Raw genomic sequence first — 24830 nt, 5'->3', positions numbered from 1 at the left:
GCAACGATGGTTTCGGGAAACAGTCAGCAAGTAAGACGTTTGTAAGAGGGACTTTACGACCTACTTAGGCTTACGATGCTTTCGGGGAACTGGGCCCCATTCACATGGATATGATTTTATCATTAGTTTCAGTTTAAAGGGGGAGCTAGAATGCTGATTCACCAAAGAGCCTCCTCTAAAGCTACAGTACATTGCTTGTTGCCATTGTCTGTTACACAATAAAACATAAAGTAGAAACCTTATTCATGTTTTTAATAGAGTAACAAATATGCTATATTAAGAATTACAAATACAAAAGTTGGGAAAACTCTAAAACTGTTTCAGTCGGAAGAGATGCATACATCTTCATGACATCTTCATGTACATCAGGAAATCACCACCTTATGATTTTGATGCTGTTCCATTTTCAGAGATTTTTCCTTTCTTCCCCTCCAGAAGTTTCTGTTTTAGGTTGGTCAGTAGTCTTAGAGTCTTCTGTAGGACTGTTATATCTGTTGTAGAGCTAGATAAGATAGATTGATAGATAGATAGGTAGATAGATAGGTAATTAGATAAGTAGGTAGATACTTTATTAAAGCGACGGTTCTGTGTAATTTCACCCTAGGGTCCTTTTGCACCATGACCAGGCGCTAACAGAACTGTGTATGTATCTCGTAAATTACCCCACCAATAATGCCCAGAATGGTACCAAACTTCTACAGTAGTACAGATATGTTCTGTACTCATAAAACGAGGCATTGGAAAGTTTGTACACCTGTGGCTGGTTGCACAAAGCACCTTAAGTTGTTTCCCTGAAGGCTTAATTTCTAGCCTGGGTGCCAGCCGAACTTAATCCCGCCCACAACATTTGAGGTCGACCAGTTCGGTCTGGTATTGCTCCGTTGTGGAGCAACTATGCTAGCCCCAAATCTGGCGGACCAATCAAATCAGGTTTTACAATGATGGACAGGTGAGCAACAGCGCCTCGTCTATCACGTCATCTGAGCATGCTTAGGTTAATTTTGTTTGCAACAAAAACGCTGTGGCTAGAAGGCGACAGATGGCTTCTAAGACCCCATATGGAAAATGCATATTATTTCAATGAGGTTTTGTCACTGAAAACGATTATTTCGGAAAACGTTGGCCAAAGTTGAGATGTGGGAAAACTCATGGTTTCACTTTCATCAAGGGAATACAGCGTGTTGCATTGTGACATGTTCCCTCGTTCATTTGAAATCTGATTGTGCTGAAATCTGATAGTGCTGTGCTGATTGGATGATGGCTATTGCAGCATATCAGTGTTCAACAGAATTATTTTTAAAAAACGGAGGGGATATAGGCTATCAGTCTTTTCCTAATAGCCTACCCTACTACGTATCTCTTAGATTTCGCTAATGAGTGTTGTAGGAGATATTGACGGCACAATAACTTTTACAAAAGACCAGAAAACAATGTTAAGGTATTTGTGGAGAAGAAGGATGGTTTGTGTGTTCTTCCTACATCTCACGCTAAGTTATTTCATTGCTCTGATTGGTCAGGTCTATCCAATTGTGTGCAGAGGCACCCCCATAATTACGTCCCAATGGAGCAGTATCAGACTCATATTCTGACTAGAATTGAGTATGGCTAGGTCAGGCTACTTAATTTCTCCTTAGGTAAGGGATTTACTTAAGGGTGTTGCACAGAATACCTTAAATGGTTTTCTTAAGTTAAGGAAAACCGTTAAGGGATTCACTGCATTGAAAGGGGATTTTCCGGCACAGAAATTATAGTAACTATAGTTTCCACAGAGATTGTTCAACAGCTGCCGTTGCCGCGATGCCGTTAGTTAACACACCGAACACAGTAAAGCTTAATGATCTTATCATTCATCTTACATTATTAATATTCACAGAAATTATCCAGATAGCAAGTAAAGCATGTTATATACTTTCTGAACAATACTAGAATTGTCAAAAGTTAGAGTTGATCCTGACTGTCATCAGTGCACCAAAACAAACTTTTTTGTTTCGCCTAGTGTTTTGCCTAGCGAACCAAACCTCATAGGCTAACAAGACATTCACATGAATTGTTAACGTTAGCCTACGTAAACCACACAATAACAATACGGCATTTGACAAAAGTAAGCATATTAACGGAGAGGTTTTATTTTGAATTGTCAAAAGTAGTTAATATTCTTCAGGGTGAAATTACTCTGAACCATCGCTTTAATCCCAATGAAAATTCAGGCATCCAGTAGCATAGCCTACATGACTCAAAAACAATAAAGACAAAAGTGAAAACAATAATAAAAATTGCTAAATAGTACAGTGACATTCTATTTGATTCAGTCTTTTACATTAATACACAGGTTTAGATGTTAAAGGGGAACTTGGCAACTATTTCAACGTAATAAACCCGTTTATAAATCATTTGGATGGTTAAATGACCTGTTCCGGTGAAAATGGTGACTTTTCCCGCTGCCCCTAGCGTTCCCAGGCGGAAAACCAACCTTGCAACATTGAGACTACCGTCTCCTACCGTCTCCTCCATTGAGACTACCGAAGTGAGAAACAAGAAACTCGTTTTAAATCGTGTTTCTTACCTTGTAACATCCACATTGTTCTTCCGAACTTATGCTAACCGTTTTGCTAGCTTGTAAACAAATCCATTTGCTTTATCGTTACCTTTTTCCACAGTTTTGAAATAGCATAATGCACAATTTCTCCAGCAGAGGGGGAAATCCTGCCAAGTTTCCCTTTAAAATCCCTTGTGCCAAAATACAAGGTAAAAACACATTCAGAAGCCCCTGCTCAAGTTTAACTTTAAAAAGCACACTACCCACAAGTGGGTTATCTAGTGGGCACCCTCATTCACCGATGTTTCGTAAAGTTAGGCCCACGACACCTCATGAAGGCTTAACAGTGAAACCAGCGTCTTGGAGACACTCCCCTCCATGCTGCCACCATATTACCACATTGAAATATCCAATACCCAAAATACTCTTAACCAGCCCAGGCATGATCAAAGTTGGACTTTACCATAAACTATAAAAAACCTTAGCCAAGTACCATCAACCTAGGCACAGTCCATCACACAAAACACAAAACAAATGAGCCAGTTAGCTTACCTTAGCTTGCGCCCCAGGAAGGGTAACTTCTCCTTACCCACAACCATTCGCTTGCCCGTTCTGCTGCTAGAGACATGTTACTAACCACCTGCCTTAGACTTCGACCACAAATGCCCAATTCAGACAGCAAACCAATAGCAGATCTGGCCACAAACCCACGTACACCGATTTCAATAGGGCTTAATCGTGCACTCCAACCTCGCTTGGCTGCCTCCTCTGCTATTTCAGTGTATTTAGCTCTCTTCAGCTCATTGGCCACTTCCACTCTGTCTTCCCAAGGAATAGTGAGTTCAATAAAGTAATCTATCTTCTCTGAATCCGACCATAGAATTACGTCGGGTCGTAGTTTAGTACTCACTATATGTGGAGGTACCACCATTTGCTGGCCAAGATCAACCTTCATTTCAAAGGCCCGCCCCATTTTTCACCTGGCCGGTATTACACCTGCCCTTCGCGGAACAAGGTTTATCCCCCTGACGTACAAAGTTAATTTGCCTTACCCCTTTACTAGCTGCTAATGAATTGACTTCTCTCCTTTTATCCTCTATTGCCGCTGCCACACATTTCAATACCTGGTTATGACGCCACATATACCGCCCCTGGGTGAGACTTACCTTGCACCCTGATAGGATATGGTGGAGACTGCCCACACACGAGCAAAGTATGCATTTATCATCCTCACCAAACCATTGACTTACATTCTTGGGAGATGGGAGCATATCATATGTAGCACCTAACATAAATCTGATCCTACCAGCTTCCATGCCCCATAGATCTTTCCATTTAATCCGTCTTTTTTTCACCCCTTCCCAGTTCACCCACTGGCCTTGTTTTACCTGCGACACTGCCTTAGTACATCTTACAGTCTCCTCCTGTCTATGCATTTCCTCCACTACCATTTTCCTCTTTTCTCCTGCAGAAGCCTTACTCCACAAGGGTTTACTTACGCCCACCCCTAGTGCTGCACATGGCCCATTATATCCCTATGCTTCAATGCTGATAGAGCTTGCTTAACATCCTGCTCTGGGTTCCACTTCCTCCCTGCATTAACTGTGGGTGCAACTTTCCTCACCACTGGGTCCTTGGACCGAGTAAGAGTCATTTCCAATCTAGCCTTAGCACACTTAAATTCCTCTGTCAGACTAGATATAGGCAACTCTACAATGCCCTTCCCATACAAGGCTACACTGCTTACAGGGTACCCCCAGAATTGTCAGACCTAAATTTAAGACTTTTTAAGACCTTTTTAATACCACACCTGTGTCTTCCTTTAGCAACACATCCATGACAGCTAGTGGCCTTGCCAAATAGGCGCACACAAATCATGACGCTAATATGCAAGGTTCTGGTGGGCCTACTGGTTATGGTTTTGTGCTATACATTAATAATAGCAAAGTTAATTATAGTTGACTATTTTAATTGCATGGTTATTTTTTGTCAACATACGCTCACAACCTACTGTCGTTAAAAGTGAGGCCTAAGCAAAATAGGCTACAAGGCTGTCTGTGAGTCACAAACACGACTGACCCCCTTACTCAACAGTTTGCGATATTATTATTTTGTGTTAACACGCTCAAGTCAAAACCTTCCGTCAAAAATTGTGAACATTGTTGTACATGTCAGACGGGATAGGCTACGGTTTATATTGCGTCGCTTTGCACATAATGTTAGTTGCATTGATTAAAACCTGTAACAATAATCGTACATCGGGTGGCATAGCAGGCTATCTGTTCAAGTCATAGGTGACACCCAAAATGAATGACCTCCCCTGACAAGAGTTCGCGATAGTAAGAAATTGTCTACATGATGCACGGAAAGAACACCGAATTCGCACATAGAGCTCACAATATCATATCCAAAAAAGTTAAACTGATTGGGCAACCTCATCAGCTGTCTCGATTGTGTCACTATAATCCAATTTTTAGACCGTCCTCCAGACGTATTCCTTTTTTTTAAGCAACCGCCCCAGGCCAATGAGACAAGCGTGTAGCTACAACATAAACAAAGCGAAACTCATGGCTGACGTATCTTCTTGAGCGGTCTCAGATTGAGACAAGTTCTCAAGAACACAATAGGTCTTTAAACATTTACCATCACACACATTCATTCATCGGACCTAATATTTGTAGTTGCCTTAAAAAAAGGAAAAGAAAAGGTGATAGACCCCCCCCCCCCCCTATTTTTTTTCCCTACCGTATCTGCATCGATCTCAAATATGACATTTCTAAAATCAAATTGACGGGAATCCGTGGTACGACGGAGAACTTTAATCCTTGAGTCTGATTTACGCTACGAGGTTGAAATTTAACTTTGAGGTGAAATTTAATACTTTTTAAGGCCTTAATTTAGGAAAATTAAATGTAATACTTTTTAATACTTTTAAGACTCCGCGGGTACCCTGTGCTTAAGCAGCGTGAGACTCAATAGAAAGAGCTGAATAGGGCAGCATTTTGTTAACATAACAATGGAATATGAGCAAGTGAAGACATGCTATAATGCCAGATATGTTAATGAAGCAATTGCAATGGTAATTACATAAAGCATAATACAGAACAATTATTACCAATGTGAGAATAATTAAAATGCAATAAAAAAAGATTTGCAATAATTATACAAACAGGCAACAAAGTAATACAAAAAGTGATCCTGGACAACAGGATATTTTTTTAAGTATGTTTAATCAAACTTGACTATGCCCTTTCATCAATGATACATGTTACTAAAATGGCTAGGAATGGTGAAGTGGTTAGCATCCATCCATTCTACAGATATTAGAGGACAACTAGAAAATGTAATTCCGAGGAATTGCCAGTGCATGAAAATGCAAAACATATGATTTAAAATATACAGTGTAAAAACAGATAATGTAGATAGTTAAAATGCTTTTGCTTAAGTAGACATGGCTGTTGAAATGCTAAATGAAACTGTTTCTATGATTATTGCTAAAGTAATCATGTTGGTTGCTATGGAAACTAATATAGATGCTTTATATCAATGGGTGCTATGTTGGTTGCTAGATAGGTGGTGGTTAAGTATAGTTTGGTGGAGGCATAGTTGATGACAACTGACAGTTGGAATGGCTGAACCATAGACTGTATATATAGAACTGGACAGTGTGGCTGCATTCAGCAGTGTTCTATGGAATTGAAGCCGCCGAGGCGACGCCATCTTGGAAAATTTGGAGCCAATTTGAAGTGCGGCTGCGCAGCAGAAGTTGAAGCATGCGCAGTGAAGAGGAGTCGCGGTCAGGCACGACCACTCAGCAAGTTAAACACGCCCCTTGTCGAGTGAAACCCGCCCCCTTCTCCTTTCCACAACGCAGGTCGACTCAGTGCCGAAGGCTAGCTGGCTGGATGAATTTTGCGGCTGTGAGTTAGCTAAACAGCACAAACAACAGTCTTCGGTTTGTTCTTGTCTGGTAAGTGTTGCGTATCAACTGAAACTTTTTTTCTATTGTTGTTCTTAAATATGTCTAAGAGAGCTTATTATGTTGATTATAGACTGTGCCAATTTAGAATGGTGAATACTAATGAGCTAACAACAGAAATACGGACAGCACATTACATTACATGCTAACGTTAGCAGTTACATTAACGTTACCGTTAACAGGAGGCTAAGTTAGTTGTTGAAGTGAATATTAGCACACAGCTCCTGTAACAGTCGATGCATGATTTACGTTATGCTAGGTCAAATTCAAGACTCTTTTCCTCAGTGGTTCCATGTTGGTGGAATGAGTTGCCCAGTGCTCTTCGTTCTTGTGATAGTTTTTGGTCTTTTCAGCACTTTTTATACGTTATGGTTTGTAATGTATGCAGTAGTACTGTTTTATTTTCAGTATAGGCTGTTGATTAATTTGACGTTGTTTTTTATTATTGATTGAATGGGCATATTATTATTATGACCGCCGCTAGCAAAGCGGTCATATAATGATTGTCAAAGTCCCCCCCCCCCCCTCCCCGTCATCTACTTCCTGAATTTTTGGTCAACGATACCCGGGACACCGAAACACCGGGGCAAATGAAATTTGGTGGGTATGTACTGTAGCCCCACTAGACTTTTACGGAAAAATTTCGTTTGGTCCCCGGGGGCCACTCCCCCTCTGCGCTGGGCCCCCCAAAACCCAAAAAAATGCAGTTTTTCTGAAATAACTACCTGAACCGTGGCACCGAGGATGAAGAAATTTGTATGGTATGTTGGTCTCAAGGGCCCACATCAACCTAGCCCATAATCACTCATTTGTGATTTGCACCCCCCCGGTAAAAAATGAAAATGCAATATCATTCTGCTTTAATCGCCCCTCTCTTCAGTTAAGATGTGGCCTGTGGCCTGGGATTCTCTGGGGGTATGCCAAGTTTCGTAGAATTTCATCCATGGGGGGGTCTAAAAAAATGTAAGTTATGTGTACATTTAGTGACTGTACACTCATTGGCCTGTAGATGGTGGTGCACACATATACACATGCACACATGGGGGCAGCCGTGGCCTACTGGTTAGCACTCTGGACTTGTAACCGGAGGGTTGCCGGTTCGAGCCCCGACCAGTGGGCCATGGCTGAAGTGCCCTTGAGCAAGGCACCTAACCCCTCACTGCTCCCCGAGCGGTGCTGTTGATGCAGGCAGCGCACTGCGCCGGGATTAGTGTGTGCTTCACCTCACTGCGTGTACACTGTGTGCTGTGTGTGTTTCACTAATTCACGGATTGGGTTAAATGCAGAGACCAAATTTCCCTCACAGGATCAAAAGAGTATATGTACTTATACTTATAGCAAGCACAAAAAGTCGCAGCCAGCAGTAATTTAGAGGAGTGACTGTGGGGAAAGAGTGAGCCAAATACCAAGTCCAATATGTTTAGGGAATTTTTTTCTTAAGAATTTTCCTAGAATTGTTGAACAAATTGCTTTGAAAAGCTTAAACTGTTAACCATGTTGTAAGTCGCCTTGGTTAAAAATGTGTCAGCCAAATGTAATGTAAAAAACATTTTTGTCAATAAAATTAATGAATAATTGTGATAAATAATCGTGATATCAATATTGATCAAAATAATAATGATTATCATTTTGGCCATAATCGTGCAGCCCTAACTGCAACATACCTTTTTGCCGTACAGCTTTTAGACAATCTGCCTTTACCTTTAAAGCCACCACACAGTGGAATGCAATAACAGAGCTGCAGTTTCAAATAGAAGAGTTTTAAATCTCAGCTGAAATTTTTTCTGGAGATCTAACGCAAATCTGCAACCACTGACACGATGATGATATTGGTGCTGACATGGTGTGTTTTGTGTGTGTGTGTGTGTAGTGGATGTATGTTTTTTTATTGTGCCCTGCCAGGGGACTGCAGATGTAAATTAGGCTGTGGCTAACTCTGCTACAATGCATCAAATGGCAACATTTATGTTTAAAATTGTACATGGTCCCTAATAAATAATAATAAAAAAAAAAATAATAATTAAAAATAGTAAAATTTAAAAGGTCCCCTGTGTAACGTTTTCAGTTGTTTGTTAACAAAATCAACATTTCCTATACATAAATGTGGCCCCATTCATGTTTTCCCACCACCAACAACTCGAAGCATACCTATTGGCTTAGAAATCCTCATTTACATTTACATAGTGCCATGTCAAAATACCGGTAGCCAGTAAGGGACATAATATGCGAAATACAGCTCAGTCTTTGGCGTCTGCATGCATAGAAAAATATTAGCTTGGATTCATCTTCAGAATTTCCCTACATTCAGAGATGTAAGTTACAAGCCCATTTTCTACAAGTCATATCTTCCCGACATTGACATTGTATTTTCCAACGAAATAAATAAAGAGAAATAACTTTGTTTGTGATCTGTCACCAGCTTACTTGATCTCTAGTTTCTAGACCCAGAGACAGTTGACAACCTAACCTAACATAGTTTTTTAATAATAGACCACAAAGTTGCAGAACGTGTTATTTCAGTTTAGTTTGCAACAATATAGTTTAAGTCCTGCAGTAGCCTACTACCTAGCCGTTCCCATTCACTTTCCATTTACTGTGCTAACGATAGCTAGCTAACTCGGTCCGAAAAAGTTTCATTGGCATCACACACAAGCAATGGCAATAAAATAGTAGGCCTAGGCCTACACAAAATGTTATGAATATGTTGTTATTGCTTATTCAAGCGTAACTCTCGCCAAAATGCATCCTAGGGTGTTTTTGTGAATAGGCTACCCGAGTCAAACTTTCGTGAATGGGAGTCGTAGGGGCACTAGCCTACTATTTTGATGCGTCAAAATATTTTTAAAACACTAAGAAGGCTCGACACAACATGTGCATGGTTGAATTATCTATTCAATATGGACAAGATCAATGCAATAATTTGTGTTATCAGTGAAAACATATTGTATTTACTCATTATTGCAAATCAGATGAAGATGAGGCCATACTTTATGCAGGTAATTCCAATGGCTTCACATACTTTTTCTGCCAATGTACATATTTGTGACTGTGCCCCAGCTTCCTCAAAATGCTTACCGTTTCCCAAAATGGTAAGTGTAGAAGTCCATACAACAACACAAAACAATACAGTATAATTTCCAGCTTAAACAATATTTTCATATTCTCTGGCAAATCAGGAGAGACCTGAAAGAAAAAGGGGGGGGGGAAGATCAATGTAGTCAGATTGTGTAGTCAATGCATAGGCTGCCAAAGGAGCAACATCCTAACAACAACATTAACTTTATCTTAAACATAAGTTAGCTAGCGAATGCTTGGCAAATTGAATAATAGGATATGTGGTGCATAAGCCAAAGTTAGCCTACACAATGATATAGCCTACCAATAAATTATGAGGGCAATGTCAAGTTGGTCAGGTGTTTGTTTTGACAAACTGAGTAATAAAACGTTCGAGACAAGGCAACTACAAATATTAGGTCCGATGAATGAATATGAATTTTGTCATGTTAATGTTTACAGACCTAAGTGTTCTTGAGAACTTTCTGTCTCAATCAGTGACCGCTCAAAAAGATGCGTCAGCCATGAGTTTTGCTTTGTTTATGTTGTAGTCTCACTAACCTTTCTGCTTAAAAAACACACGTCTGGAGGACTAAAGAACGGTCTAAAAGTATTTTTGAATGATAGTGACACAATCGAGACAGCTGATAGGCTAATCTGTTGAACTTTTTTGGGTATGATCCATGAGATCTATGTGCGAGGGAGAAAATGTAGGCCCTGCATTATTGTAGACAATTTCTTACTATCGCGAACTCTTGTCAGGGGAGGTCATTCATTTGGGTGCCACCTATAGAGCATCACAGTGCCGCCTCTCCTCCGAGAGAGCTTAGTTTCCGGAAGTAAATTTCCCATTCATTTCTCCCATTGATGTTTTGTAAAAATCCGTATCTAAAGAGTTTTAGAGCATGTCTTAGGCTAATCAGCTACGGCGTAACTCATAAGCATACAACATATCATTTCGAGTGAAAAAACAAAGAGAAAGTCCAAAAAAAGTCAAAGGTACAAGACTGTGTACATATTTTCATTTCCGAGCGAAGGAACTACTCATCCCATAAACCACCGCGCCTCACTGAATAATATATAGCAATGCACAAACCGGCGCAAAATGCCATTTGAACATATGCACGCAAACCCTTTCCTCCAAACAGTGATATAGTGAATGTGCAGTTAATAGCAGTTATTTCAGGAGTAATCGTGCAAATAATAGTGTTTTGCTATTGAATGTTATATTTACCATTGTGTATTTTATATCGTGTGTGTGTGAAAGCGGTTAACGTTAGCAACATTGTGCAGTGCTTCGTATCTGACTGCTATCCTGATGCATGGATGGTGCATGGTCTGCTCTTGGACCACCATATTCAGTTTATTAACTTGCTGTGAATTATTACACAAAATGTTCATTAAATGTACGAAGACGTATTTCTAGGTTAATGATCGATGATATGACTCGTACAGTATGAAGGCTACAGTTAGTAGCCTAGCTAATGTTAACTAGCATTACCAACCTCCCTGCAAAACTCACCACACAACTTTGTAGGTCTTGTCCCTCATGCTGGCCCTTACAAAGCCCACAAGCTGACCCTCGGACACATAACAGTCAATAATGTGACCCGATTTAAAGTGGTTTTCACCCCTTTGGACACTCTTGATTTCGTCCTTGAAACAGTGAAGTATTCACGGGGGCATGGACGGTTTGCTAATCATTTTACTGCAGTGTCTAGCCGGTGGTAGCATCCAGCTTGTGCTATCAGCTAGCTAGCTAGTTCAAAAGTTTAAGTACTTAATGAGGATATACAGGGCTTTTTATGCCTCGACTAAGTTGATGTTTCCTATAAACAACAATTCATGTTTATAGAAACAACAAGGTCACTAAAACATAATATATTTCATACCTGTGTTGCAGCATGTAGGCTAATGTTAGCAGCATTATAATGACATTCTAATGTCTGAAAGGCTAGTGATTAATGACTTACCTGAAAAGTTAAGTGTTTAAACTAGCATTTACAGTGTTCTATTTGATGGTGTATTGGCCCTGACTAAGTTCGTGTGATATATAAACCACAATCCTTGTTGATAGAAGTACCAATGTTCGTCTAGAAAGTTTTTATTCACATTAAGATTTTCGCCATAGGCAGTAAGACTCCGCCATCTTGGTCAGGGATTTTCGCTGAGAAAGTTTACGCACTTTTAACCAATCAGAGGCGTCACTGTGGGGTTGTGGGATTGGTCAGGATTATGGGTAATGAAGTACTTATCCAAGACATCGCAAATAAAATACATTTATCTCAAAACAAGGTTGGTGCCCCTTGAATTTTCGCCCTCTATATGAGCATATACAATTGCTTAGTACAGCCGTAGCTGGTTTTAAGTCTACCATGTATGGTTACGTTTTTATGGCTTATACCCCAATTGTCAATGGAGAAATTGTATTGAATTCTTACTTCCAGAATCGGCTGTGGGTGGGACTGTGATGCTCTATGGCTTGAACAGACTGCCTGCTATGCCACCCGGTATACCCTATTATGGTTACAGTTTTTAATCAATGCATCTAACGTTATGTGTAAAGCGATGTACTATAAACCATACCGAAAGCAATTTATTACCCCGCCTAACACATGTCCACAATCTTTCACAATTCGCAACTGAAAGTTTTGACTGAGCGTGTTATAAAATAATAATACAATCATACAATAGACTATTTGTCATTATTGCGAACCGTTGTGTAAGGGGGTGTTTGTGCTATGACACACAGACAGCCTTGTGGCCTATTTTGGTTACATTTTTAACGGCAGTAGGTTATGACTGTATGTTGACATAAAATAACCATGCAATTAAAATAGTCAAATTATAACTTTGCTATAAAATATTCTTAATTTATAGCACAAAACCAGAACCATTTTCATCGCATATTAGCATCATGATTTGTGTGTGTAATGTTAACCATTATTTGGCAAGGCCACTTGCCGTCATGGATGCGTTGCTGCTAAACAACCCATAGCTGAAGACAAGAGCGCCCTCTACAGATTGTTATCAAATGCACAGACCTCCCACATGAACGAACATGGTATTGCTGCTCATTGGAAAACTGAGTCTGTCAAACTCAAAACTACCATGTTTTCATTAAATGCTGATGGAAATATGGACAAGATATCGAATGATCTGATTTGTTACTTTGATGAGGAAATGGGAAGTCTTGCCATCTTGATTTTATAGCTTTGACTTGGTGTTGAATTGCATATTAACTCATTGAGTGCCAAAAACGTAATATTACGTTTTTCCTTTCCATGCGTTGAGTGCCAAAAACGTAATATTACTATTTTTTATTTTAAATTACGAAGCTAGACACTCTAACACACCTTATATGTGATTTTGGGAACTCTGTGATGAATGAAAATGAAATATATGACTAGAGATGCACCGATTGCAATTTTCTGGGCCGATACCAATTTCCGATTTTTCAGAGTTTGACCTGCCGATACCGATTTTAGCCGATTCCGATTTCATTTCTTCTAACCATTTTACAGCACACACACAAATAGTTATTTTCTATCTTTTCTTTGATAGAACATGTTAATATAGACGTGTAATCAACTTATCAATGATGAAATGGCTGTTAAAAAAAAAATGGAACCGGTGAGCAGACAGATTCTTTTTCAAGTCTAACTTCAGATGCAGTATCAAATTATGGATTAAGTTATGGAACACCCATTTTATGCTTCTCACATCCAATATCCAACTAAAGATTTAAGAACAATTTTCATGATACATTTGAACATACTACCATGTAACATATTTTCATATGCATTGATGAATTTATGGGAGGGCGAGGGAAAAGTGGTAGCAGCCTAGGCTATCACGCAAACACAGGGGAGAAGTGCTAATAGCGATTAGGTGCTCCACCATATGAAAACAGTGCACGTCTGTTTTGCGGTGAAAGACTTAAATCCAAATTCCGATTAAATGCATCAATTAGGCTATAGAAACTTTCAGAGACGACTGATTCAGTATTCAGAGCATAAGTTTTCTTCATTGTAGGCTACTATGTCAAAAGCAACTTTAACGTTTGTTTGCCTTTCTAATAGGCTATCGTTTGTTCACTTTCACAACATCCACTTCTCAATCTGCTAGACTAGGGTATTTTAAGACATAGCCCTAGTCTACGTGCAGTAAATAGTTAGAGTATTTTTTTTTCAGTGGAGTAGAACTACTAGGGCTACTGTATGTCGCTGCTTGTTGACATCTTTGATTATTTTTCATGTCGCAGTCGTTTATCTCCGTTCAGCAGGCTTGTGGTTCAGCTGTGGGCACGCAATTAGCGGCAGTGACGGGCGGTGATGAGCGATGTTTATGTAGCCTAATGAAGTGACAGCTTAGTAAATTCCACGCAGTAGGCCAACTGTAAAGCACAGCGTTTGCTGCATAGAAAAACTCAGTAGCCTATTAGCGCTTTCTTTGTAGCCCTACATCCAGCCCTGAGTGTTGGCCTGGTTGCTAGCTTCTTCAAACTTTGCAAACTCAGCTAGGTGTTGTTACAATTGCGGCGCACGAGTGTATTTGACCGGCATAAAATCGGCATGTCTCAGACTGACCGGCCGGTCACCAGTCATGGCCGATCACGTGAAAATCGGCCGATTCCGGTCACCAGCCGATCTATCGGTGCATCTCTATATATGACAATCGAAAACTCACAATCTGGACATTTGCTCGAACCAGTGACACATGGACGTCAGCTCAAAACAAGGCCATTTTCGTGGGTCTATCACTAGGTGGCAGTCTTGCCAGGTCACTTCCCGGAAACTTTACAGGCAACACTTCATATTTCATGAAAGACATTATATCTCCATTTCTAGAAAAAAACAGCAATTTTGATGAAAACTACCCACTGTTTAGCTTGCGATTTCTCAAGAACAGAAGCGTGTAGAAATACACGGTCTGCACCCACTGAGAGCTTAAAGTCTTAAAATCATCAACAATGGTCTAGATTGCTGCCACTCTAGGACAAAGCTTCCGAAAACAGCTTGGCATTCAATGAGTTAAAAAAAAAAAAAATTCTCCCCTTTAAACACTTTTGGCCTGAGTGTAAGTTAAAGCCTTTCTACAATATGATTGCTGCAGTAGAAAAGACCGGCAATGGTTAGTCAGCAATGGTCAGAGATGGTACTGAAATATTGTTTTGTTCATCAGGAAAAGAGAACACTTGCAATACTCTTTTTACTTTGCTGTTTGCCTCTTGTTGCACATTAAAAACCAATAGGGCTCGACCGCAAAAGGGGTGCTATCTGTATAGGTAGATGTGAACAGCTTATGACTTTGCCTGAAAAAAAGTTCAGTCAAAAATTTTTTTTTCACTTTAATCCTTGCACACATTGTTATGGCTGCACTGCTTTTTGCTGCCAGTGGCTTTTCGAAACGTCATGAAAATCCCAGCACTGACGTAACAGGTTCTTATTTCTATAGCAGTGTGTGAGGGACCGAGGTGGCCACCCCACGTTTAGGGAGGTGTGCCACTGGATGGTGTTCTGTACCATTAACCCCATACAGTTAAAATCAATAGCTTAGAATGTCCCAGTTCCATGCACACAAGACATCCACATACACAGCAATACTATAAATCCCCCTCAAACAAATAATTAAAGAGTGGATATGAGTGTGGTGTTGGAAGTCTGCACGTGTTACACAAGGCAGTGTTAAGCAAGTGAAAAGCTGGTGTTGAGTTGGAACCTGTTTTCCTGACCCAGAGCCAGGTTTATTAGTTTATTAGAAAACCAAATTAAAGAACTGGTACGAGATTTGGCACTGACTCTGAACCAGCACTGGAACTGCTTTGATGGTTATACACATTACACAAAGAACAACATTGGTGGTATTCTACATTTGGGTGAAAGACAAATGAGGTGTTTCAACCAGGCAAAAAATATAAAATATAAAAATGACCCCTGTTTCAAAGCCATCTGTATGCTTATTCATAATTGCCTGTTTATATTCATCTTTGTAAAAATAGTGACATTAATAATACATGTGTTTGTGTTGTGCTGAATGACTGTTTTGTACTGAGAGATGCAAAGTCAGTACAGGGTCATATAAAAATATTGTTGAGATGGACTGATCATGCTTCTGTAGTAAACGGTCATCAGGGAGTCTTCTCTTTATGATGCAAATCATCTAATGACTGCAGCCAATTTTGATTTCAAAATGAGGGTATTTATTTAGTACTGAATGACAATGGACATTGCATGTTTTGGGGACATTGTTTTATTGTAATATTTTACGTCCAAAACACAGCTCACCAAATTATTTTGGTTTTATAAGCCTAGTAGAACTGGAGGACAGTTGCGCTGAATGACAATTTGGACTTTCAAACTAAAAGAATATATATTTTTTATAAATAAGTCATAGGTACAACACAAACCTATAAGTTCAATCTTTTCAAAGTTTTCAAAACTATCACTTATTTTTTTGTACGATTTATATTAGGGGTGGGAATTGGCAAAAATATGACGATTCGATACTATTGCGATATTTGGGCTACAATACGATATTATTGCGATTCTTAACATATTGCGATGATACAAGTAATTGTACTGTATATTGCGATTCATGTCATATGAATCATGCCATATTATTCAAAGGCATACAAAAAATAAGGAAAATAAGACTGTTCAACTCACTTCAAATGTCATATTTAATTCTGTGAATATTATCTTCTACACTTTACCTGAAGTGCAAACACTTATTAGGAGGGTAGTGCAAAAACTTTGTCATGGCATGGTGCATGTCAAGGTCCTTTCTATTTGCTTTTTGTTGAAAACCCAAATACACCCACACCTTCTATATGAAAGAAGGCGGAGCGTCATGTATGACAGGTTGTGAATGTGAAGCCATTTTCACTTGAAATTGCCAATGAGTACACAACAGCAAAGCACGTCTGTAATCGGTTACAATCCTCAAATGAAGAACACGTCCATGTTCCCTCGCGTCTCATGGCCACTCTATGTAATCCTTCTGTGTTTGCAAAATTCCTGACAGTTCCTGATCGCTAAACTTTTGATTTCCTTTCCTGTCGGTTAGCAGTTGATGTAGAAGTACCTAGAGTTCTCAACGAGTCGGGTCGGCCTGACAAACCCGACGAGACCCACGGGTTCGGGTCGAAAATATAAGCAAATGACTTGGGTCGGGTTGGACCTCAGGCTTAATCTTTTCAGCTCAGTGAAAAAAACAAAAACATTTATTAATCATCGCTGCTGTTCACCGTAAAGAAAGTCTGGCTGCTGTGTGCAACGTGCATCATGGACAGGGGCGGAGGCAGACCTGACATCGCTGTGTGCATGCCTTTAGCCTGGAGAAGAGGATGGAGTTGGTGAAAAGTAAAACTTGCCGCAGGTGAATTCACCGACGCTACTACAGGAGTGGGAAAATCAGAGGTCTGGAAAGTGTTTGGCAGTGCCGCCGCTACCACCACACGGATCACGCACTGTGCGTAGGACACCAAGAGACAGAGGGGGCACCAAAATGTAGCCAATAAATAGCTTTATTGTAAACTGATTTTTAATCTTCTTAGAGAATGTTTACAATGTCAATGTACACCAACAGCATGCTACATAACAATTATACTTTTCGGGTTCTCTCTCAAATGTGAATGAATGTTATTCTTCTCCATTAATTGGGAACACGTCTGAGCACACATGAGAGAGTGGCAGGTTCTGGCTGGCTTGTCATTTTTGATAATTGATAGCAACTTTTTAATATAAGAAAGGAAATCATGAAGGCAACAAAGATGAGCTTGGAGGAGATTGCGGAGTTATCCGGTTCCCTCTAGCCCAGTTCCGGTTCCCGGCCCGCCACGCACTTTTAGTTCATGAGAGCCTACGTACTGATGAGCATTAGGGGTGTGCATTGGCACTGCCTTCACAATTCAATTCGATTACTATTCACCAGGTAACGATTCGATTCAATTCGATTGTACGATGCATTGCGATGCATCAAAATTCTACTGCACAAAACAAGGCAAATTTTGAGGTCATGAGGCAATACAAGCAGTCAGATATTGAACAACAGATTTTATTGGCTGCTATGTGTGTATTATCATTCTCCTATATCTTTGACATAAATATCATTAAATAAAATAAAATTGAATGGTACAGGGTATTGGATATGGCATTTTAGTAAGTTTAATAATTTAAACACATTGTACAACTTAAAGCTCAAATTTGGAGACATCCATGCATGTCGAAATTTGCTGCAAATTCAAAACTGGATTACTCTGGAACGGCTAACTGTGCAGGGGACCGCTTTACGCAGGTCAGCTGTTTATTCTGATATATGGTTTGTTATGCGTTGAACGATGGGTTCGTGAAGTATCCCACCGATATGGGTAGGGAGATGGGCGCACAACCTTCAGTAGAATTTATGATTAAATTTAATTATATTATTTACTTGTGATGTCTGTGTGATGAGTAGGCTCGTTCGCGAGTAGTTCAACTGAGACGAATGGGTGAATTTGGATGCACTTTCTTGCCTTGCGCTGTGAATGCTTATTTTGACAGGCCATAGGCTAAATAAAAATCGTTATTAGTCGGACGCAAAACAGGATATCGAAAGAAGGGGACACCAAGGCCACCGTGGCCTGTAAACCTCTGATTTTCAAAGGGGCATCACAGCCACCTCAAGGGGCAACGATTGATGAAATTCCTACACATACTGCACACACAGTAACAAAGCCAACTCAGGATGCCAACGGTCGACATGGTTTGTGAAGTTAGTTGTATTGCCAACGTGCTTGATTTTAGTGTGGCAGGTTTTACACACAGCGTACGTCTTGTCTAGTTTCCCATTAACTTCGTACAATCTGAGATGTCCGCTTTCTAAGCTTTGGGTGCGTTTTTAATTACCTGTCTATCGCGTTCATCTCCCTCCGTCATCTTGATTCTTTAGTGTTGTTGTTATGCTAGCTAGTGCTGCCACTTAGCATGTAGCTACAGGCTGCGCATGTCATTACAACGTTGCTCCGGAAATGCCCCCAGAAGTAATTGAAACTTCACAACTTTATTGTCCACTCAAGGCCAGAAAATAAACAGTGACATAATCGATTATGGCACGTTGCCGCATCGATGCTGAATCGTGCATGCCCCGCATTGCAATGCATCGCCGAATCGATTATTGTCGACAACACTAATGAGCATATGCCTAACTATATTTAGAAGATTTTTACAAAGGGGTTTGTTGATATATTCCTAGCCTAGTTTATGACATTTTCCAAAACATGGAAAAAATGTTTTTTTTTTAAGGCTATTGACAGCATTTTCTGATTTACAGGATAACAAAAGTAGATATAAATCCCTCTGTATTTTTCCTCCATCTAATATGTGAACACAATGAAAACTTGAATTTTGAACCTGGCTGTATCCAATGCTCATATTTCATGTTTTAAAATGCATGCAAATTAGTGCATATTTAATTAGATAATGCCTAATTTGCATGTAAACATTAATTACAGAAAACTTTCTCATATTAATGTAAGTAATCAACTGGGGAAGTTTCATAGTGATATCTGCTAGTTAAAATGTTTACCTGTAGTGTCTCGTCTTTCATCAATTACTTTCACTACTGACTGACAATGGGTTACCATCGAAAACATAGCCTGGAAAAAGCAACACTTACCCCAACAATGTTCGAATGACTGAATAAAAAACTTTTATCCTGCAGAGGAGCTGCTTATATCTCGTGACAGTGCGTCTTCAGCTGTGCTTCATATTTGCCTCCCGCCTCTCGCCTAATCAATTTTATCCGTCATTACCAACTTGCAAATGATGGTGGATAACTACTCATTGTGAGATGTATTTCGTAAGATCTTTATTCTAATTATGTTTCCCATTGTAATCATGTAATTTGTAATGTTTTGCATGTGCGCTGGTACACATTAATGAATGAGAGAAGCAGGGTGCGTTGTGCACCCACCCATATCACTGTTGATCATCAGTCATGGATTTCTGACCAGGTTTCTCTTGGTAAGTGAAGTGGCATAATGCATTTTAGGTAGTATACAATAGTGATTTTTAGATAATGCGCCAGACCCCTCCTAAGGTCGTTAATTGCCACACCCCTTGACGCGTTGTTCAATAAACGTGCAAGATCAGAATAATCTTTGCGCTGGGATAATAATCCGCTTTCCGCCAGGCGCCAGGTCACGAAAATAGGGCCTACCTTATTATGGACTACCTTAGTTTAATCCGTGATTCATCTCTTTTTTTATTATTATTAATTGGTTCATAGGCTGACTTTGTAAATTAACAATTGACCTGTCTCTAAGCGCCACCCTTAGAACGCAGAAAGTATAATTATAAGTATATATACTCTTTTGATCCCGTGAGGGAAATTTGGTCTCTGCATTTATTCCAATCCGTGAATTAGTGAAAATGACAGTCCAGCCTCAACAGACTCGGACATCAGCTCGAACAACTTCATAGGAAACAACAGGGAGGAAGCATAATATTACAAATTAATGTTTATTTATGGAGTTTATTTCCTAAAAAAACCCCGACGGATAACCATCGTGAAACGTTGAGCATGGGGACGTGTAATACCATTAGCCGGTACCCCGAGTGCCTAGTAAACAAGGTATATTTTCATCAACAGTAGCCTACAGTACAGAGGGGTATTCCAGAAAGGAGGTTTAACAAACATTGAGATAAACCTTAACCTCTGGGTTGTCTGAACCTGTGGCGACTAAACCCGAGCTGTCGGTTCCAAAACACCGGTTACCAGTTAGTTCAATCAACCCTGTGTTAGATAACCTAGAGTTGTGCGCTTCACGGCGAACTTATAAAGGCATCATCTATTGAGAGTCGAAACCATGAGTGAAACCGGAGAAGAGCACCGTAATTTTTAGAGGTGGAGTAGTCGAGGCTTACGAGGAGGAGAGAACTGTAATTACAAAAAAAGAGCAATACTTAAGCGTCTGCGTCCGAGACCTTGCTTGGCAGAGAATAGCCTAACTGACCGTGTAAATGCGAATGTTTAAGATAGCCTATTTAATGTCAAAAGAACAATTAAATAATTCACTGGACATCATGTATTGTATTGACTGCTTTGAATGATGCTTTCTTAAACTAGCCTAGTTGTCACAGGTTGAGTGGGCCATGGAATTCTTTGAGAATCCCAAATGTAATTTTCTATTTTAACGCGGGTCCTGCAGCTGTGGGCCAAGTTAAACTTTTGCGCTCCATCATCGGAAGGGTGAATGTCGGAAGGCATGGGTAGCCTATTGGACACATTTCGGTGCACATTTGGAAAATTTAATAAGTGATGCTGACCTGCCAGTTGGTGAAACTACACTTTAATGATCCTCGTGGGTTTGTGTCCAGGAAAACGAATGAAGTTGCGCAGGAACTGCTTGATATGCTCTACAAAGACTACACTACAAAAACTCCCAGTCGGAGAGCGTGTGTAGCCTATTAAAAAAATGCCATCAGCATTCTTAACCAAACTTAGTGACAACATGCATACCCGGCTGAGCTGTACAGCTATATTTAAACTTATTTATTAATTTTCTATAGGCTGTTTCCCCTTTTTTGTACTGTACTTGTTTTAATTAGCCTATCTTCAATGTGTCTGAGATGTTGTTGTCCATCTGTCTGGTGAGCCAAACACAAATGTCCATATGGTGTAGGCTAGCTAGCCTACATTAAAGATTTATTTTATTCTATTCTAATCCACCATGCGTAATGTAGGGATGGAGAATTTTTTTGAAGTAGCCTATATTTAGGATTCAGATAAAAAACTCTAGCGCTCTTGAAAAACTCGTTTGGAAAAGAATGGATAGGCTATCATGTGATGTCGTGGTCTTATCGCCCTCTCACGGTGAATTACACGGATGAATATTACGTGATTTTGTGCTTCTTTGTGAATCGGACCTTTGTCAAAATGAAACGCCATTGCGTGACAAGTGTAAAAATAGCGGCCTGATTGAACATGCACTAAAATAACCGAACATAATTGAACATAACCTGGTAGGGGGTAGGTTTTGTTCAGGTTAAGTTCAGAGCCTATGTTACCATAGTTACTTACATAGCCTGATCATTTTTGAGCTTTCTGGAACTGAAATCCCAGGTTTACCATTTACTCTGGGTTTACATACCCAGTTCAGTTCAGAGCCTATGTTACCATAGTTACTTACATAGCCTGATCATTTTTGAGCTTTCTGGAACTGAAATCCCAGGTTTACCGCTAACTCTGGGTTAACATACCCAGTTAAGCCAGTAAACCTGCTTTCTGGAATACCCCCCAGGTCGTCTCTTGCATTTGCAACATAATGTAGGCTACTAATCCAACAACGTGGCCACAGTAACAGGTTCCCTGTTAAATCCCAAGATGAAAATGCTCATTAGCCAATGTCACAAACACCTTGGCTCAAAGGGAATGGACATAGGGAAGACTGACACCGTCGGGCAACGTTTAAATAGTAATCTTAATTTATTTACAAATATATTTACAAAAGTCAGTAAGTGAGAGGCAACAAAAGATAAAATAAAGTGTCATGCACGTCAGTAACGTGTATGTGTAGTGCATAAAGAAAAGGCAATCGGGAATCGCTACAGCCAGCCCTCCACAGCGTCAGGCCAGAGCAGAACCGAGAGCGCAAGTCAGACCACAGGACACCGGCTTTATTCCGATGGCAATTAACACTGATTAACTCTCCAGCTCCTCCTGCAGGTCAAAATGCAATAAGACATTCTAAACTGCAACAATATGCCTAGTGCTCAAGAGCACCATACAGGCAAAGGGAGGATGTCCTACTTTCACTTTCACGTCATTCACTTAAACTTTCCTACTTGCTAGATTTGACCAATCTTCCATAGCCTACGTGCACAAGTAGTTTGAGTAGAACTACTGATCTTCATTATCTCCCTGCTTGTTTAGATCTTATCATGTATGGTATTATTTCATGATCGCTAAACGTTTGATTCTTTTTAATGTTGTCATCAGTTAACTTCATTCAACTGCGCTTGTAGGTAGGCGCTGCCATTCAGTTGTGGACGTTCGTAAATTGCGTTTATGGGCGGAGAAAGGCAGAGAAAGGCGCAGTTTACACTAAGGATTGAACGATTGATAAATACGACAGAAATTTGGGACTGACAGCGTTCGCAATCTGCGATGTGTCCATGACGCTGATAACGCTACGTTCGCAAATGTACGTACATCTGGCCGTCAGTCTCAATCTTCAACTAACTAGCTAGTTAGCATTAAAGGGAAACTTGGCAGGATTAGCTATATTTCCCCCTCTGCTGGAGAAATTGTGCATTATGCTATTACAAACTGTGGAAAAAGGTAACAATAAAGCACATGGATTTGTTTACAAGCTAGCGAAATGATTAGCATAAGTTCAGCAGAACAATGTGGATGTTACAAGGTAAGAAACATGATTTAAAACAAGTTTCTTGTTTCTCTCTTCTCTTTCCGGGACGGTAGTCTCAATGTTGCAAGGTTGGTTTTCCGCCTGGGGACGCTAGGGGCAGCGGGGAAAGTCACCATTTTCACCGGAACAGGTCATTTAACTGTCCAAATGATTTATAAACGGGTTTATTACGTTGAAATAGTTGCCAAGTTCTCCTTTAACGTCAGTGGTTTTTGCACAGTGATCTGGCTACTCGCCTCCACTTTAAGCTTGTCACCTTGTATACAATAGGTCTTTATTTTAAAACGTTTCCAACTGTTTATTACTTGAAAGCAAGATGACGATTGTCACAAACGTTTACCTTTTAGGAGAAATTTTAAGCTGACAGGCAATTGTTACCATTCTATTAAACCAACGTTCACCGACAAACGATCAGGAAGCGGTTCTTCTTCCTACTCGAATATTAGGATCAAACACATGAAGTTGTATCTCCGAAGACATTTTGTGCAACAGTTTTGACTCGAGTTTTAGCACTGTAAAGTTGAATATGGAGCATAGCACAGGCAGAATCGGATGAGGATGCACTGGAGGAAGCGTCACAGTACTGTTAGCCAATCAGAGGTGAATTCATTAGCATGTCATTAATATTCATGACTAGAGGCGAAATCCAGTCGTTCCTCCCCGCCCACCTTCCCCACCAAACTAGAACAGCATGAAACAGACGCAGGACAGCATTTTTTTCACCAAAACCGGCTCACAGGGCATTCATCAATACTACAGACCACTGCAAAATTAATGAAAAAACGATGAGATGAGACCTTTAAAGTTTTGAATATACCCCTCCATAGCATAATTAAGTCCCTTTTGATTGCTTCTGGAGGAAATGAAATCCTTTATCAATCAAAACGTCCTCAAAGCCTGCTTTGTTTCACACGGTAACAAAGGGGGGCGGGGCTTAGCGCCAGGTCAAATGCTTTGAAATAACTTTAATATACATGCATGTGTCAATTAAATGTGCTGGTGAAACAGTGTACTCTATTATTATTTACCATCTACGGGGGGGGGGGGGTCTTGATAGTGTATAGGTCTAATTGAGTGCCTGTCACTTTTTAAGACACAGTTGAAAGGCTGCTGATGTGTGGATGCAATTCATAACGTTTTCTACATAGTTAAAATAAAGGTTCGTACTTCTCCTTGGGACAAGCCCTTTTGAATTTCCATTTACATCGGGATTTTGCAAACATTCAGTGTCAGAGTCAATAAAATGAGCCCTTCAACGAAATTGACAAGCAGCTGTAAGTAGGCTAAGGATGCTAAATTCGACATCCAAACAGTATTCTAACGTTAGCTTTGAGATACTGCTTGATTTTATAACTTAACTTAGTTTAGTCTCTTCAATGTAGCCTACTATGTTATGATAAGACATTAGCAGAGTTCACTTCAATGCAGCAGTTTTGAACAAATTTGCGCAGCATGGTCACGATGCTAAGCGGATTTAATAGCAATTTAGCCAGACGTCTTCTATGCAATGCTTCTATGTGGCAACAACAATCCTTCAACAATCGTGAATATTTTGTTAAATGCACATGCAGAGGGGTGGCAGCGGGCTACGAGAGAGAGCGGGGCAGGGCAAGGAAAGGCTGCGTGCGTAAAAAGCGCAGCTCAATGGCAATGCAAGGATTTGACCTTATATTTAATTTAAATTAAATTAAATTAAACATAGAATATTCATCTGTGGCGGACGATTTTTATTTCGTGGCGCCCCGCCACAGATTAGTCAATGTATGGGAAACACTGCCATTATTGTGTCATCAGCTCTGTGGCATAGTGCGTTAAAGCTGATGAGATCCTACGGTGTGCAGCATATGACA

The 24830-nt window shown here is 40.0% G+C and overlaps 1 long non-coding RNA gene across 1 annotated transcript in view; it reads right to left on the bottom strand.

Annotated features, from left to right (window-relative positions):
* Nucleotides 1-235: 235 nt before the first annotated feature.
* LOC121712086 overlaps nt 236-24830 on the bottom strand; it is a 47674-nt gene continuing 23079 nt past the window's right edge. The window contains exons 3-4 of the long non-coding RNA XR_006032501.1: nt 9591-9698; nt 236-502 (exon numbers count right to left, since the gene is read on the bottom strand). This is a non-coding gene — a long non-coding RNA (uncharacterized LOC121712086). The remainder of the gene's footprint in view (nt 503-9590; nt 9699-24830) is intronic.

This window comes from Alosa sapidissima, chromosome 6 (assembly GCF_018492685.1).
Source record: "Alosa sapidissima isolate fAloSap1 chromosome 6, fAloSap1.pri, whole genome shotgun sequence".
Classification (NCBI taxonomy): domain Eukaryota; kingdom Metazoa; phylum Chordata; class Actinopteri; order Clupeiformes; family Clupeidae; genus Alosa; species Alosa sapidissima.
This window is presented reverse-complemented; position numbering and strand designations above follow the sequence as displayed.